General features: G+C 40.1%; 1 long non-coding RNA gene across 1 annotated transcript in view; it reads right to left on the reverse strand.

The window, feature by feature from the left end:
- Window positions 1-13,111, reverse strand: part of LOC308567055 — a 117,244-nt gene that overhangs the window by 46,549 nt on the left and 57,584 nt on the right. Inside the window, exon 3 of the long non-coding RNA XR_014000259.1 lies at window positions 5,202-5,304. This is a non-coding gene — a long non-coding RNA (uncharacterized lncRNA). The remainder of the gene's footprint in view (window positions 1-5,201; window positions 5,305-13,111) is intronic.

A 13,111-nucleotide genomic window follows, 5' to 3' on the forward strand; every position in this document is an offset into this window, starting at 1 on the left:
GGAGATGGCAAGGGCAGGGAGTGGATAAGAGTGGATGGATCATACCCAGATTTATCCCAAATTTCCCCTTTTCCCTGAGGCTCATGGATCTATTACTTTGAGCTCCAAAGGAAGGTGGAAGGAATCTCTCTACTCCTACCACATTTCCTGCCTCTTACCACTTCCTCTAGATCTTGGTGGTGACAGAATGTTAGGTGTACAGATGAAGTCTACCCATCACCTTCTGTAACAGAGAGGATAATTTAATGATGCACCACTCAGGCCAAACCCAAGGGACAAAGGTAGGCTGTCCTCCTCGTTGGTAGTGTGGGCAGAGAACAGACACGTTGCTGTTTCTCTTCATTCCACTTCAGAGGGAGCCTCTGTGACAGTGCTTGGGGTCCCACAGCTGGGTTCTGGAAGGTCTCCACCTCCCCGTAAATGTTCATAACATTCCCCCAGGCACTGGCCTACTTCACTGTACAGCAGTCACTCTTCGGCTTATTGCTCTGAGAGCCAAACTTGAAATGCCTGAATGCTGTACCAGGCCCCAGTGCCAGAGGAATGATTGAGCTACTTAGCTCTCTTATACTCTAAAATCTTTTGAGCCAGGATCATATCATACTGGCTGTTGTATCTCTAACCCTAGCACAACGACTGGCATAGAAGTAGTTCAACTGGTATTTTTAGAAAGACAATCCATCAATGAGCCATTTCAAATGAACGAAGGCAGAACCCCACTTCCCTGACTCGGCCCCCCTCTGAACCATCTGACTGAAAATCCTGAGAGTATGATGATTCTAAGGTTTATAGGGACAGTAACTAATGTCAGGAACAGAACTTGAAAACTCCTTATTTTTCCTGCCCCGTTTTCCCAACTACAGCCAGTGGCTCAGATAGATGCAAGTCCCTGGTGAGGACATGCAAACAGGTGTTTCCACGCGTTTGTTTATTCAACACTCAAAAATACTTCTTGAGGGATTGTTTTATGCAAAGGTGTTGTGGGTGATATAAAGAAGTGTGAATGTTTTGGAATCAGGAGTTGAGCTTATGAAGTTAAAGTAAATAGAGGGAGGGAAATTGAAATGCAGCTCATGTCAGTGTCGCCTTGGGTGTAGGAATACAATGCAAGTTTCAGGGGCACCTTTGCAGAGGTCCCAATAGCCGGGCAAGGTTTAGCAGACGGGGGAAAGATGGCATTCGGGGGGGAAAGATGGCATTCTGGGGGGAAAGACACGAGCGAAGGCACAAAGGGGGGAAGGAGCATGTCACAGGCAGGAGCTGACTGGCTGGAGAGAAGTGTACCGAATGGCGACGGTAGGACAGGAGCTCAGGAAGGCAAAGGCGGGTTAGATCACAGAGCATCTCAATGTCAGGGGAAGGTCTAAGGCTTTAATTGGTAAACAGGGACAATATTGGTGTCCCCTAGCAAGCAAGTTCTCTAACACAAGCAATGTTGTAAGATGATGAATTAGACAGTGAAATGCAGGGTGGGTAGGACATTCAGAGTGAGAGAAACCATTAGCAAAAATCAGTTGTAATTAACTTATATGACATAAACAGATTCTTGTTTGAAATTACCGGGTTAAGGATTAAAAGAACATTTTCAAAATAAACTAGCAAGCATCAAAGGGACAGTAATGATCGTTAGCCCTAAGCAACTGATTATATAGGAAGGATTGAGTGTCCAGTGCACTTGATCACATTAAGAAACACCAACTGTTTAAAAAAAAAAAATCACATATCCTCCTATGGATGATGAATATTTGAATACAAACAATATTTATTGAACACTTACTAAGTGCCTAGCATTGTGCTAAACATGCTAGTAGCATTATTACATTGACTCTTCACTGGTGCCCAATGGATATTCTACCTTCCAGTTTACAGGTAAGGAAGTGAAGGCCGTTTTAAGTAACTTGACCATGGTCACCATACCAGCAAGTGACAGATCTGGGATTTGAACCCCTGGAGTCTGAACTTAGGCTCCACTCTCTTTATTGGAATTATTTTTATTTTTCACCATCTGTTTATGTGGAAGCCTTTTCAGCAAATACCTGAACACTTTCATTTTCATCTGTGATATGATCAGATCTGAACAGGCTTATGTTCATTAGGTAAGACATTAGCCTATTTTCTTATTCTGATCAACTTTGGTCCCACTGACATTCTGAAAGTCAGCTTACAAGAGGTAGAGACAATAGAGCTCCTCCTACCCCCGAGTTACTTAGGTCAATTTTCAAACATCCAGAAGAATGAGAAAGGTGAGCATAGGATTTGCCCTGCCCTTTGAGAAAAACAAGAGACACCTACAGCTCTCAGTGCTTCTCCAAATTTTCCTCTGATGTGCTCCTGAGCACAAAGTAAGGCATTCAGAGACTATGAGACATGTAACTGAACAGCAATCATAAGTCTTAGGTTCTACAACTTTGGACACATTTTGCATGCTACAATTTAACATATCCATGATTATTTTAATAAAGTATATTTTGCTATAAAGACAATTTCACATGTTCCTGTCCTGTCAAATAGCTTTGGTCAAGTGGCCACCCAATACTTATCCTGTTCCTTCACATACACTTTGAGATCTACTGTGATGGCTGATTTGAGAAATGCATAAACAGCTAAGATGTGTGACTCCCATCGGGAGGCAAGACGGCACCATGGCCACGAACGTGAGCTCTGGCACCGCCCTGCCTAGTTTGTATGCTGGCTCGACCATTATCAGCACCAGTGTCCTTGGGCAAGTTGCTCAACCTCTCACTATCTCAAAATCCTCATTTGTAAAATAGAGATGACGTTCCAGAGTTCAATGAACAAAATAATGATGTGTTTCATAGTCAAAGCCCGTCGGAGTCAATGAATTATGATATAACCTACCACATAGAATGTTAAGAGAACTGCAAGAGTTAATGTATGTCAAGTACTTTGGATGATGTCTGGCACAAGGTAAACACAGTATAAGATTTAACCATTAGTGTTATATATACAAATTATAAGTTTCAAGATTAAAACACACAAAATAGACTTCTGAAAGTCCCTTATAAGGGGAGCAGGGAGAAATACCTGGAGTAAAAAAGCATGAGCATGTCAGGGAATAGCAAAGGGTAGCCAATTTATATTAATTCAGTCAACAGCTATTGAAAACCCCCATTGGTTTAATATTCTTCTAAGTAAAACCAATTTTTCCTCTTAATGACATAGAGACTGGCAGAAGAAATCAGAGTTAATTAAATAATGTGACCAAAAGCGCCAATTTATATGTTTGATAACTCCCACAAAGGAGAAGCACACAGATGCCATGAGCTTAAAATTAGGGGCTTTGGCCTAATTAGAGAAATCCAGAAAGGCTGGTCCGAGCAAGAGAGGTTTAAGCTGAACTCAGAAGAATGAAGAGGAGTTTACCTGGTGAAGTGGGTTGTAGGGAGGGTTGTAAGCAGAGTGCAAATCTCGTGTGGGAGGGGGAGCCCAGCACACACACTGCTCGGAAAACAGGCCAATGGAGAGAGTGCGAGTCAGCTTGGGGGAGGGCAAGTCAGACGAGTAAACAGGCCGCAGTTGGCAAGGGTGGGAAATACAATAAAAGGACAAGACAAATCCTGCTCTTGTAATTCCCCAAAGGCAAGCAAGGTAAGAGGCAGGCCCTCCCTCCCTCGGTGTCTCCTCAAGGAAGCCCCCCTACAGATCACAGGCCTTTTTCCACCCCAGGCTTCTCCTTCCTCCGTCATGCCAGCCCGACCATTCCTGTCCTGGGAGGGGAAAACGACCCTAAGTTGAACTGTGATGAATAATAAAGTACGTGGGCTTCTATTTCTGCCTTTCATTTATCTGGCTAGCACCTGGACTGGCATTTATTGGGGGCGGACTGCAGGGTGGTTAGAAGAGAGGACTCAGAGTAACCACCTGAATTTGAATTAGTTAATATCACTGTGACTGTGTTTCCTAATCTGCTAACTGGGTACATAATCTTAGATCTGTAAGATAATTAAATTAATTAATATACAGGCATACCTAGGAGAAACTGAGGGTTTGGTTCTAGACCACCACAATAAAGCTAATCACAGGAATGTTTTGGTCTCCCAGTGCATATACAAGTTATGTTGCGCTATACTGTAGTCTACTAACTGTGTAATAGTGTTTTGTTTTAAAAAAACAAGGTATATACCATAATTAAAAATGCTTTATCGCTTAAAAAAAAAAGGCATCATCTGAGCCTTCAGCGAGTTATAATCTTCTTGCTGTGGAGGGTCTTGTCTCGATGTTGATGGCCCTGACTCATCAGGGTGGTGGTTGCTGAAGGTTGGGGTGCCCTGGCAATTTCTTTAAAATAAGTTTGCTGCATCAATGGACCTTTCCTTTCAGGAACAATTCCTCTGTTGCATGAGATGCTGGTTGAAAGCATTTATACAGTAGAACTGCTTTCAAAATTGGAGTCAATCTTCCCAAACCCTGCCGCTGCTTCATCCACTAAGTTTATGTCATATTCTAAACCCTTTGCTGCCTCACCCGGCACTGATAGGTTACGGAGACGGTGTCTTTCCTTAAACCTTGGGAAGCCACCTCTACTGGCTTCAAACTTTTCTTCTGCAGCTTCCTCACCTCTCGCAGCCTTTACAGAATTGAAGGGAGCTAGGGCCTCGCTCTGGGTTAGGCTTTGGCTTAAGGGAGTGTTGTGGCTGGTTTGATCTTCTCTCCAGACCACTAAAACTTTCTCCATATCAGCCGTAAGGCTTTTCACTTTCTTATCACTCATGTGTTCCCTGAAGTCGCACTTGTAATTGCCTTCAAGAACTTTTCCTTTGCATTCACAGCTGGGCTAACAGTTTGGCACAAGAGGCCTAGCTTTCAGCCAGTCTTGGCTTTTGACATGCCTTCCTCGCTAATCATACTCGTTTCTGGCTTTTGATTTAGAGTGAGAAACATGCAAGTCTTCCTTTCACGTGAACACTTAGAGGACACTGGGGGGTTATTCATTGGGCCATTTTCATTACTGCCGTGTCTCTGGGAATAGAGAGTCCCGAGGAGAGGGAGAGAGATGAGAGATGGGGGGACGGCGCGTCGGTGGAGCAGTCAGAGCACACACAACATTTAGAGACGAAATTTGCTGTCTTACGTGGGCACTGTGCATGGTGCTTCAAAACAGTCACAATAGTAACATTAAAGATCACTGGTCACAGATCACCACAACAAATATAATAAGTTTGAAATAGTGCAAGACTTACCAAAATGTTACAGGGACACACAAATGCTGGTGGAAAAATCGAGCTGATGGACTTGCCCCAAGGAAAGGTTGCCAAAAACCTTCAGTTTGTAAAAACCCAGTACCTGCAAAGGCAATAAAGGGAAGCACAATAAAATGTCTGTATTTAAAAGCACTTTAAAATGCTTTACATATAGAAAGCCCTATAGATCTAGCTTTTGTCATTATTACGGCTCAGCCACGGGAACTATGCACTCAATAAGGGGATCTTCTTTTGCTTTATACCTCAACATGCTTTTGCTTTGTTTCTTTTTAGTAACACATATTCTTATTACCTGCATCAATGAAGAGAAATTATTTAATTAACCTATCTTCATTTAGGAATATTTATCGTCCATATGCAAAATACAAACCAGTGTGTTAGATGTTTTAATGAATATAAATTCATTGACTTCCTCACTCCTTCCAGTGGGTATTATCATCTCCTCTATCTCACAGTTGGGAAAACTGAGGGTTAGAGTTCAAGTAAATCACTCAAGACAGATGGTGAGCAGAAGAGTCAGGCTTTAAGCACAGATGAAACGTACTAAGTACTTTTACAAGACACTAAATAACATCCATGAGTAAGAGCGTGTCTCTGAAGCAGGCTAACTGGGTACCTCTTCAAATTGTTACGTGAAGACAGCAAATTTATTTAATGTCTCTGAGCCCCCTTTTCCTCTTCTGTAAATAGAGATCACAACTGCCTCATCGTGTTGTTGTAATGATTAATTATGCACATAAAATTAATTATACTTATAAAGTATTTAGTGCAGCACCTGGTCCATAGTACGTGCACATTGAAAAGCAATGAATAGGATTGTCCAATATATATTATAAAATATATGGGTGTGTTTGACATAAACCTGTTTCCATCTCTTCTACTTTAAGCTCGCTTTTTGCTTGGATAGAGTAGCAATTCTATGACCCTCAGCACGGCTTCTAAATTTATTGTGATCAGCATGCCTTTGCACATAATCTACTGTGTAATTACAACATCTCTAAAATCGGGAGTTATGGTGACCTCTGATGAGAAACTGGTGAACAAAATTGTTTTGCTGTTATTGAATAGTTGATATCTCACTCCTCTGTGCCCTCAACTGCTGTCTTCTTTTCACATTTACATAAAAGAAATGCAATAGCAGGTCCCTTTGTTATTGATGTCCCCCTACCTCCCCACACCAACCACTGCTGGAGTAGCTTACTCTCCACCAGGCATCATGATCTATGTTTTATACATATTATCTTCTTCCTCGCAAAAATCCCACCATGAAGCAACTCATCTCAGCCAAGCTATACAGGTATATCTCTATCTCTATCTCTATCTCTATCTCTATCTCTATCTCTATCTCTATCTCTATCTCTATCTCTATCTCTATCTCCTCTCTCTCTCTCTATATATATATATATATATCTGTAACTATATAGAGATATATACCTATATGTCTTTTGAATAGTTGTGTTTCTTAAAATCAAATCTGTGTTCTTCATACTTTGTGAATATCTACAGTGTTGGGTATTTAATTACCCCAGGTGGCAGCAAGGTGTTTGAACTGCCCATCACCCTTCGGTTTATCGCTTATATTGTCCATACTTGCTGGGATTGGTTGGATTGTCCCTGTTTCTCCACTACTTTAGAACACCTGCAGTAAAGGCAGGCATTTTAAGTGTGCACTGAATGTTAATTGAACAAATGAGTAAATGGGTTATATTATATTAAGTTCCAGCTGCACTTATATAGCTGCAGGGTCTGTATATAAATGACACTTTTAAATAATTGGTGCCATTGAGAATGAAATCGCCAGTTTGAGAGACATATTTTTCCCCCCATTATATCAAGACATAAGGAGAAAACACAATTAAAATACCATTCGGTCTTTTAATATCAGATCCCATAATTCTCAGATGTTCTGGGAGATCTGATAAGAATGGTGGGAAACAAAAGAGCCATGGAAAAACACCTCTGTTTGGCTTATAAGATCACAGTGACAAAGGATTTCAGTTGGTTTTACTAATCAGGAATATGGTGAGTGCTGAGGCCTCAGTGAGGGCCTGTGTCCCCCAAACACTTTGATTTTCCATTTTATTTTCCCAACCCCAAATCTGTTCTTTTCTAGAAAGAATGATCCCATTACAGACTTTGAAAAACTACTGATTTTGAAGAACTAGTCTCCCTTTTCAGTTTTCAAAAAAGATTATAAAGTTTTATTCTACTGAATCAAAATTATAAGCAGTCACATTTTTTATCACAAATACCAAAGTGGTATTCCTTCCTCACTAGGTTCTTGAGAGAGCCATAAGAAGGAGTGTCTAGGAAGTGCTTTGGAAATAGTAAAATGCAGTCATCACTTATAATAAATCTGATGAGACAGTTTTGAAAGTATGCATAAGATGGCCTCACCATCTAGACTTCCTTTTTAGCCACAGAATCTTGTTTTCAAATAATATCTTACGTAACCTCAACATAAATGATAGATGAAGTGTAAAGCTGCTTGAGTTCAAGCCAGAAGACCTTCACCTTGGGTCTTTCATCCTTCCTGTTCCCTCAGAGACAAGAGTATGCACAGAAGATAAGAAACCCCAGATATAGAGGCCAAGGGCTGCAACCTGGCAGTGATCTGCCTTCATTTCTATTTTACTTTGCCTGGGTTTTAAAACAATTTCAACTAGAATGCCTTTAGGAAGGGCAGACAGTTATCATCCCTAGCTACCCACTGGCTCCTATTGTGATGCCCAAGGATGATGCCAACACTTATATATTTGAATTTGGGCCCTTTTATAGGCCTTTTGAGACTCCTAAAATACCTTTATATGGCTACTTTCTATTTTTCCTCTCCAGAAAGGATTCAAAGGAAGGATGAAGGTGAGGCTGGATGGAAATCCAGATCTACTTGGAAAGAAATGGTAGTAAAGCAGAGGGAAGTCCAGGGAGTATACCCAAAGGACTTGCTCATTAAAATTGCTCAAGGAGTAGTCTGTCTTTGGCACCATGGCTGAGAGAAACCAGGAATAGTCATAGGATACAATGTGATCCAGCCAGGTTCCAGAAAAGATTCTATCCCTTATCAACCGCACAACTTACATCTAAATATTGTTTATGCTATTGTTGTTTACCAGTCATCACCTCCTGAGGAATTCAGGACATAGAACATGGAAATCTTTGTACTGACTTTCCTCCTTGCTTTTAACCCAAGGCTTTGTGGAGAATAGGTGGCTAGGTAATGTTTGGTGAGCACCTCCTTGTAGTAGCATGACGGTGCCTTTGTGCAAACATCTTACGTCATCTTCATGCTAATATTGTTGTCTGCAATTTACTGAGGTTCCTGGACTAACCCGACTAAGACCACAGAGTTAATACATATCAAGACAAGGATTTAAATTCTCTTTTGTCTCTATGGGTCATGTTTTTCTTGCCACTCAACTGTGTGCATCTTCCTAGCCCCTAGCACAGAAACTCCCAAACCAAATTTCAATTCTTTTGCCATCTCTCAATGACACTCATTTTTCCAATTGATTTTTTTTTCCTGTTCTTATCAGTTACTTCTTTTCTTTCTATTTGTATGGGCATTTCCCAAAATTCGTTTTGACTAATCAGCCAGCATCAAAGCCTCTTTCATTATTGGGGGCATCCACACTCTTGGAGTTTGAAATGACATGGGAAATACTAGTTTCCTCTAAAGAGGAGATTTGTCCAAACACTGGCTATTATCTTGATTCCCCTGAAGTTAGGCACAGGCAATATATTTGACTTGTCCTGAGTCAGCTTCTGTCTCTTAAAATTTCTAACCTAGACAGATAGAGCATTTTCACAGCCACAGCAGTCATTCAGTGGTGGTTATGTATCACAAGCCTTCCCAAAATACACACGACATACGCAGAAGCACAGACTGCACACATTCACACCACATGCTGCAAGTCACCAGACTGATAAATGAGCACCTTGATCTCACTGCCCAGACCCACTCAACATTAGATGCCTAAGTCATAGGGCTACACTAAAATTACATCAACTCAATATGCAAAAGATGATTGTGGTTCCATTGTCCTTCTATGTAAAGTCTACTACTAACCTTTGAGTTCTTGCCAGTCCCATTTCTTTAAAACCATCTCAACCACCTAATTTTTAACCCAGAGAGTCATATGCCTAGAAATCTCTCTTGCCCTCCTTCCCATAACTTTTTCCCCTGCCTTTACACAAGACCTTTATATCATGACCTCTGATTCACCTTTAAAAAGTCTTACTCCAAAGCTCACCATCTCTAGGACTCCTTCTCTGATTCACTTTTCATAAATCTCAACTTATTTTGTGTTCAAATAGACACAGCTGTCTACATAAAAATTCTAACTTTGAAAATTTGAACATATATAATCAACTCTGGGTAAAGTGATGACACGTTATATAACAATCAACGTTTATTGTTTCTTCCTGTGCAAGTATTACACCTCTTCATCCTGTTGAACTTAAAGGTAGCCATTTGACTGACTTTAGTAATAGAATGTGAGCCCCTGTGATGTGTCCTTTCCAGGCAGAAGTTTTAAGAACCAGCCCGTGCTTTGCCACAGGCAATTTTATGTTCCCTCTCACACAAGTCCAACCATGTTCCCGAAACAAGACTGCTCCATCACCCTGGATATTGGAGTGAAGACAACCTGGAGCTTTCTATATAGAGCTATACATACATGTAGAAAGATTTGGTTACCTAACTATCTAAACAGATTCAAGTGACAAACAGCAAAATGCTTCACTCCTTGAGAACGACTAAAGTATAGTCAAGCAAATAAAACCACTTAAAAATCACTCCTTACTGACATGAGAATAAACATGTTAAAATTGTGAGAGAAAAGGCAAAAAAGGAAAGTAAATCCTCGATTTTTAGGAGCTTGATCTAATGGACTTTGGATTTAACAGACAAAATTTCCCGTCTATATACCATATGTGAAAATTAACACCCTGTTAATTTTAAAATGCTTTTAACCAAAGTCTGCTTATAATTAAATTCACAGGTTATTTTTGTTATTAATTCACTATTATTCTTTTTTTGGTGGTTTAAAACAACAAAAATGTATTCTCTTACAGTTCAAGACGCCAGAAGTCTGACACCAGTCTCACGGGGCTGAGTCCAGGCCTCAGCAGGGCTGCACTCCCTGGGGAGGCTCCAGGGTAGAAGCCTTTCTTTGCTTCTTCCAGCATCTGGTGGCTGCCGGCAATTCCCTGGTATTTTTAACAAATTTTAGCGAATAGGCCATATGTTGAAAAAAAAGACTGTAGTAATTTCGCCAACGTAAATAAATGTTACATATCTGCAAGTATAGTTTGCATACTTAAATCCGAGAGCCCCAGTCCTAAACAGTGCTCAGGGATGGCTAGCCCTGCGCACGCCGGGCCTCCAGTTGTAACTGGTTGGGTGGCTCCCGGGCGGTGGACTTTCTGCAGCAGCTTTAGCACCTGCGGGCCCTGTTCCCACGTGCGTGGGGGGCCCTGTTCCCACGTGCGTAGGGCGCTGTTCCCACGTGCGCTGGCCCTGTTCCCACGTGCACGGGGCCCCGCCCCCGCCGAGCGCATTTGTGAACCTGCAATGACTGGTGACGCCCACATTTCCTAGACCTATTCAGCATAAACTTAAAATTACAGTACTACAGAGAGAAAACTTTCCTGTGAAATTAAGCTTTTCATGCATACTTAATTTTAATCACACATACGTGTCTACATAAATAAAACCAGGTAAACTAATTAATTAGACAATTTTTTAACACGCATTTGGGAAACCTACTCTATTATATGATGGGCTTTCGGCTTTAACGGACACCCCCTGGCCAGGATTAGTCCATTACATCGAGGTTTCATTATATAGAGAAGAATGAAAAGTAAATTTTACAGAGAAATGATGAAAAGGAAAAAAATGTGCCACCCAGAAAATACTCTTTATTTAATATGAGATCCTTGTTAATGGGTGAAAACGTCAATAGACTTTAACATTGTTTTAAAATGAAAAGTGAGTTGTGAACAAATCTGTTTTAAAGAGACAGTGGTTGCTTTCTAATTGGGTTCTCAAAGTAGAAAGAGTATGAGTTCAGTCATAAGGATCAGGTTAAGCAAAGGCAGAGAGGGCTAAAGCACACAGCGTAGTCACAGAACAGTCCAAGTGAGCTACATAAAGCATTTCCCCTACTTCATTCTTTATTTACTCTTGATTCATTCTTTATTTTTGTCACAAGCTACCTTTGAGTTAATGGCAATAAGGCAGGATGTAACCGAAGAAAAAAACTGAAATAGTAGCAGTCATTCTGGAATCTAGCAATTGCCTACCAAGAGTCAATGGACATGATGTGACCGTAGTAAAACCAAGGAACAGAACTCAACCACCACAAGAAAGTAGGTCTTTTACGATAGTGTCTTTGGGAATACGACAATAATTTTTCAATTTTCTCAAATACTTTGACCGTAGCATGAGATCTTCTTATTTCAAAAACCTTATCTTCTCAAGCAATATTCAATCAACCATAGCTGAAGCATAGAATCATCTACCAAAATAAGATTTCCCATCAAGCATCACTAAAGAAACTACCTCCTTTGGAGATCAGGTTTGCAGGATAATTCAAAGAGGACTGCTGCCTCCACTTTCCATTTTGTTTCTTTCTGGTTTCTCCATGTCTCCCTTCTTATAAGGAAATTAGACTTTTCTCTTGAAGGAGAAGATACCACCGAGAGTGATGCCACCTGAGAGAAGGCCCTGCTGCTGAACAGCTAAAACCCTGAAAATCATTTATTTGGCCATTGGATGTCATCATTGTTCTTTGGAACCTGCTGAGTGAGTTCTGCAGCAGGGAACATTATGAGTTAAAGGCAGCAAGTTGTTTATTGCTCTGATGGCATGTTGGCGTACCTCTCAGTTCAATGGTATGGAAACAGTAAAAAATTCATTTTTGTTAGTCAGTATTCTAAGATATCTAGTAATAACTTTTTTATAAAAAGAAAGCTATATACACTGAGACAGAAAATGTGACTCTGACAGACTCAGTCTTGAGATTAAGCCAGTTGCTAATGCAAATAGATCAAATAATCAAACAATGCGGCCAGAGCTTTTATTATTTTATTTCTGGTGAGTGACTTGATCTGGGGTATATGATAATTTTCTTTCCTGCTACCTTCAGGAATGTGATTCTTAAAGTTGAAGAGTTTGGGAAAAGCAGGTACATCTAAAATGCGCTTTTTCTGTTAGTTTTCAGTATACATAAAGGTGTACTAGAAAAGAAGGGTAAATGTAAACATCTAGGATGAATGAATTTTACGTTTCTGGTAAAAATGTTAACCAACTCATGGGGACTGTTTTGAACTATTAGAGAATATTAATGTTTTTCAAAAGGTAGAACTTTACATTATTTTAAAATTATACAAAATGATGCATTGGTGTGGTATTACTATAAAATAATTCAAACAATAATGAAGTATTTAAACTAAAAATGAAAAGTTTCCTTTTAATTAGACACCAGCACTAACCTTCTCCTCCCACTCGCATATTCTACATCTTACTTTTCTTTTTAAGAGGAGGCCATTGTGAAATGTTTGTGTATGCTCATTAGCACTTTTTCATATATATATTTGTATATGTTTCTATAGAATTGCAAGTCATTATTTAAAGCATTTGAAGGTAGGTTGATATATTAGGCATAATAGAGTTACAGCAGTGTAAGGATAGCCAGTCTGTGTTGGTAGAGAGTGAACAGAAAAACAGTTTTAAGTCGATCCTCACTTCATGTCTTGGTTACATAGGGTTGGAAGTAAGATTTAGAGTGTTATTAGACTTTATTCTATAAAGAAACACACAAATCATCCCTTCAAGTCTCTCAAGGTCTTTGTAGGTACCAGGTACATATATAAACACAGCAGATTCG

Source organism: Miniopterus schreibersii, assembly GCF_964146895.1.
Source record: "Miniopterus schreibersii genome assembly, chromosome: 14".
Taxonomy (NCBI): domain Eukaryota; kingdom Metazoa; phylum Chordata; class Mammalia; order Chiroptera; family Miniopteridae; genus Miniopterus; species Miniopterus schreibersii.